Source organism: Salmo salar, chromosome ssa25, assembly GCF_905237065.1.
Source record: "Salmo salar chromosome ssa25, Ssal_v3.1, whole genome shotgun sequence".
Taxonomy (NCBI): domain Eukaryota; kingdom Metazoa; phylum Chordata; class Actinopteri; order Salmoniformes; family Salmonidae; genus Salmo; species Salmo salar.
In genome coordinates, this window is record NC_059466.1 from 43,339,106 (window position 1) to 43,346,537 (window position 7,432).

The following is a 7,432-nucleotide window of genomic DNA, read 5'->3' on the forward strand; positions in this document are numbered from 1 at the left end:
CTAGTGGTAGCATGAGACGGAGTCTACAACCCACACAAGTGGCTCAGGTAGTGCAGCTCATCCAGGATGGCACATCAATGCGTGCTGTGGCAAGAATGTTTGCTGTGTCTGTCAGCGTAGTGTCCAGAGCATGGAGGCGCTACCAGGAGACAGGCCAGTACATCAGGAGACGTGGAGGAGGCCGTAGGAGGGCAACAACCCAGCAGCAGGACCGCTACCTCCGCCTTTGTGCAAGGAGGAGCAGGAGGAGCACTGCCAGAGCCCTGCAAAATGACCTCCAGCAGGCCACAAATGTGCATGTGTCTGCTCAAACGGTCAAAAACAGACTCCATGAGCGTGGTATGAGGGCCCGACGTCCACAGGTGGGGGTTGTGTTTACAGCCCAACACTGTGCAGGACATTTGGCATTTGCCAGAGAACACCAAGATTGGCAAATTCGCCACTGGTGCCCTGTGCTCTTCACAGATGAAAGCAGGTTCACACTGAGCACGTGACAGACGTGACAGAGTCTGGAGACGCCGTGGAGAACTTTCTGCTGCCTGCAACATCCTCCAGCATGACAGGTTTGGCGGTGGGTCAGTCATGGTGTGGGGTGGCATTTCTTTGGGGGGCCGCACAGCCCTCCATGTGCTCGCCAGAGGTAGCCTGACTGCCATTAGGTACCGAGATGAGATCCTCAGACCCCTTGTGAGACCATATGCTGGTGCGGTTGGCCCTGGGTTCCTCCTAATGCAAGACAATGCTAGACCTCATGTGGCTGGAGTGTGTCAGCAGTTCCTGCAAGAGGAAGGCATTGATGCTATGGACTGACCCGCCCGTTCCCCAGACCTGAATCCAATTGAGCACATCTGGGACATCATGTCTCGCTCCATCCACCAACACCACGTTGCACCACAGACTGTCCAGGAGTTGGCGCATGCTTTAGTCCAGGTCTGGGAGGAGATCCCTCAGGAGACCATCCGCCACCTCATCAGGAGCATGCCCAGGCATTGTAGGGAAGTCATACAGGCACGTGGAGGCCACACACACTACTGGGCCTCATCTTGACTTGTTTTAAGGACATTACATCAAAGTTGGATCAGCCTGTAGTGTGGTTTTCCACTTTCATTTTGAGTGTGACTCCAAATCCAGACCTCCATGGGTTGATAAATTGGATTTCCATTGATTATTTTTGTGTGATTTTGTTGTCAGCACATTCAACTATGTAAAGAAAAAAGTATTTAATAAGATTATTTCTTTCATTCAGATCTAGGATGTGTTGTTTAAGTGTTCCCTTTATTTTTTGAGCAGTGTATATATATTTTTTTACATTAAATGCACTATGCATTATGTGAGTTGAATGCTGTAACAACACTGAATAAAACAATTATTAAGTCCCATGATGGTAGTGACTGTCCATTACTGCTTATCACTTATTAACCATAATTTACTCACATTACTTTAATGAAATATTTCAGTTGTTGTGTATATTACATTTGTTTTATTTGATGACTTTATTATTTCATTCCAAGTCATCATCTCATCTCTATAGAGCTGCTGTCTATGGTGTTTGACAAAATCACTATTATGTAGTTCTTCAAAGTAAATAAGGCATACTATTATGACTGCTGAATACCAACTGTCAATCAATTAGATTGTGTATTTTCAAGTAGAGATACCTCCCGATGCAACAGCTGCTTTCTAAATCACCTCACAATAGCACATTATTCTGTCTCTTCTGTAGCAGGCGTACAAAAAAAACACAGACCAGACAAGTAGATTAGCAATGGATTATGGTCAATGTAGTTAATTACCATGTTTTATGCATTTTATATTGGCATGTTGAAAACTACAACTCCCTACTACAGTACATCGCAGAGTTAAGGCTTGATCCGATTTATCTCTAGAGAAACTGTGCAATGTGCTCACAGCAAAAAATCTAACAAAATGGCATTCAAATAATTGAACGGAAAAATATAAACAATCAAATAACAAACATTTTGTTTATTCTCTCAGCACTTATCAAAGGAAAGGTAAGCAACTGAAAAAGTCATAGCTTTTCTTCTTCCATTACGCCTTCATAACTTTAGCAGGACCCTCAGATTGCCAACACTGCTTGACTCAGATTGCCAACACTGCTCCCGTCCGAAATAATGAGAGTCAAAGACACTTCTTGTGTACATGACATATAACTAATATGTCAGCTTTGGTAAGGGTCATAGTTCAATGTTCCCCGGGGAGATTGCAGAGGCTTTCCACAGGCCTCCATGTTTATGATTGGGGGTATTAAGTAAAGTCCCTTTGGCCCCAAGGCCCAGAGTTCTCTCAGCCTTTCCCGAGGAGGAGAGAGGAGCACTTCCTTGGGCCGGAGGGTTCCAAGTCCCCAGGGCAGTGTGGTGGCTGTCTTGCGTAACTCCAGATGTCCCTCTGGTCATGGTTTCAGATGGACTGCGAGCAACAAATACCACTTCCCATACAGACACAGACATAAATACAGACACGCACACATACACGCACACACCCTCTAATCCATCAGACATTTGAGTTTCCCCAGCTCTGTAACCGTCTTCCAGCTCTGCTCCCATCCCAGAGGGAAAACCACCCTGAGCTTCCCCAAGCCCTTTTCTGAAAGGGCTTAGTGGCTGTCCCTGTGACTCTCTCTGTCTTTATGATAAGAGCAGTGGGGAGTCTTGAGTTGTATTTGATATGAGAGAATATAAATGTAAAAATTTACAAAATCTGTAAAATCTTCAAAATCTGTAAAATCTATCAAATCTGTAAAATCTGTAGTATCTGTAAAATCTGCTAAATCTGCAAAATCTGCAAAATCCGCAAAATCTGTCAAATCTGTAGTATCTGTAGTATCTGTCAAATCTGTCAAATCTGTAAATCTGTAGAATCTTTGAAATCTGTACAATCTGTACAATCCGTCCAATCTCTAAAATGTGTGCCGTGTGTGAAAAGGTAGAGTATAGGTGAGCTGGAGGAGTATGTGGACTACGTCTACTCTGTAAAGTGTGTGTGCGTGTGTATGTATTTCTTGTATTCAAGCCCAATCAAGATGGCGCCGGAGAGGATGGCTGCCGTTTCATGGGCTCTTTAACAAGTGCACTGTTGGTTAAGGGCTTGTAAGTAAGCATTTAACTGTAAGGTTAAATTTGATTTGATTTGAAATAGCTTTAATAGACTTAGCTCAGCAACCCTGAGCAGACACACACGCAAATTCCCTTTGGAGAGTCCACAAAGAAAGACGTACACTCATAGAAAAAAATATGTTATCTAGAACCTGCAAGGGTCGTTCAACTGTCCCCATAGGAGAACCCTTTCCATAGAAGAACCCAAAATGGTTATACCTGGAACCTAAAACAACAATCTATCTAGATGCACGAACGCATGTACACACACACACACGCATGCATGCACGCATGCATGCACACACACACACACACACACACACACACACCACCGAAGGAACTGTAGTCTACTGCCTCCCCCTCACTTTTGTATGCAATAAAGCACTTGAGCAACACGACCATGAATATTACTGACAACTTTATGCATTTCCCATGTACTCTAAAAGTCTGCTGTGAGAGAGAGAGAGAGAGAGAGAGAGAGAGAGAGAGATTGCTGCCAAGGCCTGATTTAGTGCTGTACATCAGATTAATATGGTAGCCTGAGGCTGAGCGACTGCTATAGAGCAGACTGGCGGTCTTGCTAACTATCACCACCGCCAACAAATATATAGCAAAAACAGATCAAACCCTGAATCTAGTGCTGGGGATTCCATGAGCCAACTGTATGTTTGAGAAAAGCCTCTCTCCGGACAGCTGAAAACATACTGTACTTATATGAGGCTGTTCAATGGTTTAAAACTTTAATGCTACTATCAGGTGTGTCCTTATCATTTGAGTACATACAGGTTCTTACTTTTAGCCGTCATCATGGTGACTCAGGCTGCAACAACAATGCCATATATCTCTAAAGCACAGTCAACAGTGGTGTGCCAAAACATAACAAACTTCTCTTGCCAAATGCCTGGGTTCATCAGCACGTTCCCAGGTTTGCAGCGGCTGCTACGCTCAACGGCAGGTGGGGGTGGGGGTGGGAGGGGGGGGGGGGTATTCCAGAAATCACAGACATTTCTATTAATATCCTCCAATGAGCTTGCCTTAGCCAGGATGGTGGATGGTGAAAGGCACGTCAGCCATTGTTCTCTGTCTTGTAATACAGTGCGTTTCTGGGAATCCACCAGGGAATTACCCATCCCTCCCACTGATAGGGACTGTACCAACTCTCACAACTACTTTTGGTTTTGATAAGGAACCCATACAGTATGTTGCATGTTACAGGAAGCCGTGATAAAATGATTACAGTAATCAAATGGCAAATGGATACCAAAATTATATAAATCACTGTAACTTTTAAGGTTTGCAGTTCTCGTAAACATCTGTGACATTGTGTCCAACTTGTGTAATCTTGTAACACGGCACTGTAAACTCTGGCTGCTCTCTCTGCTTAAAACATAGGTTTCGCTCACGGCTAATTGTACCAGCAGCCTTTAATTATGTGGTATGTTAGGTGTGTCCATCCAAAAGAAAGAAGTCCTCTACTCCCATCTAACCAATAGAGCAACATTATTTTGCACACTGTTGTTAGTAAGAAGGGGACTGAAATGTAGTCACCTTCTTATCAGCGTTCAATAGTTACCATTCTAGTCATCCCATATTGATCTCACCTGGCCAGACTTCTTATCGTATCGTAGTTGATAGATAATGTGCTAATTAATAAAATGTAATGTAACTGTATAATGTTAGTGTTTCAGTGCCTGTTCCTACCACTGTTGTTACCTCTGCTACCCCAGTCTGTTAGTAATGGCAAGGGTACCAAACACCTGGTTTATAAAGTACAATTGTTCAATTCATTCATCTCCAAGAAGTTGGGGACCTTCATATTTCACTGACACAGCTCATGACTTGTCAAAGCTTTAGTCCTGTTCTCTCACCAGAGATGTGACAATAGACTGATCATACCTTAACCACTCTCTAACACCTAAACACACCTTAACCCTACCTCTTACCTTAACCCTACCACTTACCTTAACCCTGCCTCTTACCTTAACCCTAACCTGTCACACTTGTATAAAATGGTTGGTTGTTTTGCAATTCTGTGAATATTAAAGTTTATTTTTAGGATGTTGTAACTTGGTCCCCATCAGAATCTTAGGAAGCTTTTCAAAGCCATGGTTAACCAAGTAACACACATGCACACACGCACACACACACACACACACACACACACACACACACACACACACACACACACACACACACACACACACACACACACACACACGTGGAGCCATATGTCATTTTGGCTGATGAGGTGTGAACAAGAACAATGTAGGCTCTCACCACAGGCAGCTGAGGTGTCTGACCTACAACCTGCCAGTGCTCTCATTGGCTAAAGGAGGTGTTAATGGACGCTCTGAAGGTTGGACTCCAACCAAAGCCAGAGGATGACCTCAGCACCTTCGCTAATTGCTACTTCTGTATGGTGCCATTGAATACAAAAGGATATGGATTCGGCCCAGCAAGACTGCAGTATACTGTATAGATAAACTGTTTTTCTATTCCAGTAGCTCGACCACAATGAAAACAAAGCAAAAGTCTGTGGCAGGCCATATGTTACGTCTGGGCCTAGCATTTATCCAACCACAAGGGAACCTGAGACGCAATGAAGGTATGCATTAAAAGTCAATAGATGGTATATTAAAGTATACATGGGAGGTTTTATGTGTATGCACTCGTGGGCTATAACAACAACGGACCCCTCTCATGATTTATGAATCTTAACTAAATCTGCTTTCAATCCTTTTGGAGGTTTTGCGCTGTAACAGTGTTCCCTCAAATGCTATTCCATCGTCTTAACCCAAATTGCTGAGCTGGAGTCATTTGTGGGCTACTTTATGAAATTTTAAATATTTTACATTTTGAATACACTACAGTAAGTTTTTACAAAATTACAAGATTTACATGGGTTTAGGAGCTAATATTTATCTTTTTTTTTTCAATTGTTAACATGCATTGGTCAAAACTGAAGTCACATTGTCAAAACTCTTCAGACTGTCGACAAAACAGAAGTGTATGTGGACCAAACTGTGAATCATTTTTCATTGCTTTCACCCAAAATTCATTCAATGACCACATTCTCCGAAATCCATGAACTCTTTTCTCATTCATACTCCACCACCTGCAAAACTATATATTTGCTGCACATGTTTTCAAATGCTAACACACTGTTTCCAAAACGGTTAAAAACACATTCAAAACAGAATGATGGCAAATGTTGTGCATTTCTGCAGTAACCAGATTGAAACATATAGAAAATTATAGAAAATCATTGCAATTTCAGCTGAAAGCCGACCCAAGTGTCCTGTTTTTAGTCTCGTTACCAAACAGACAAAGAGGACGGCTTCGGAATGATTTAGCTTGGAAACATGGATGAAGGAAGACAGGTTGGTGGGGAAAGAAGAGTGGCAGGGAGAGGGAGAATGCGTGGAGGACAAAGGAGAGGAAGACCAAGAGCGGTGGTCTCTGATGAGATAAGGGCCACAATTATTGACCATGTTGTAAACCATGGTCTCTCTTTGAGAGAGGCCAGTTTAAGGGTGCAACCAAATCTGCAGCGTTCAACAGTTGCATCAATAGTACGAATTTTCCGTCAAAACAACTGGTGAGATGTATATCCGTCAGTGATAATTGAACTACATATTACAGTACAATACAGTATGTTCACATTTTTACATGTACTGGCATTTAGAAATATATTGATTGTTTTGTGTTTTTCAGTAGGATCCAAACGTTGCCTCCCACAGGAGGGAGAGGCAGAATATTATCAGATGCACAGGAAATTGCCATTGTTGACATGGTAATTGGCAACAATGCAATAAAACTGCAGGAAATTCGGGACAGAGTGCTGGCAGACAATATCACTTTTGGGAATGTGAATATGGTCAGCAGAACAACAATTGCCAGAGTCTTAGAGAAACATAAACAAGGATGAAGCACTTGTATACTGTACCCTTTGAGAGAAACAGTGAATGTGTGAAAGAACTCCGGTATCAATATGTCCAGGTAAGATGTCTGTTCAATAACCAAACAGGGTACAAACACAGCTATGCATAATGTAAAGTACTGTGAAACTGTGGATTTACTGTATTTTAGAGAGTAATGGAGATGGAAGCCAGGCAAACTGTACATACATTAATCTTTGTGGATGAAGCTTGATTCAACCTGGCAAAAACACGCCACAGGGGAAGAAATGTGACTGGACAGAGAGCAACCGTGGATGTCCCAGGCCAGAGAGGAGCTAACATCACAATGTGTTCAGCACTGTGCAATGATGGTTTGCTGTTACACAAACCACTCATTGGCCCCTGCAATACAGAGAGGCT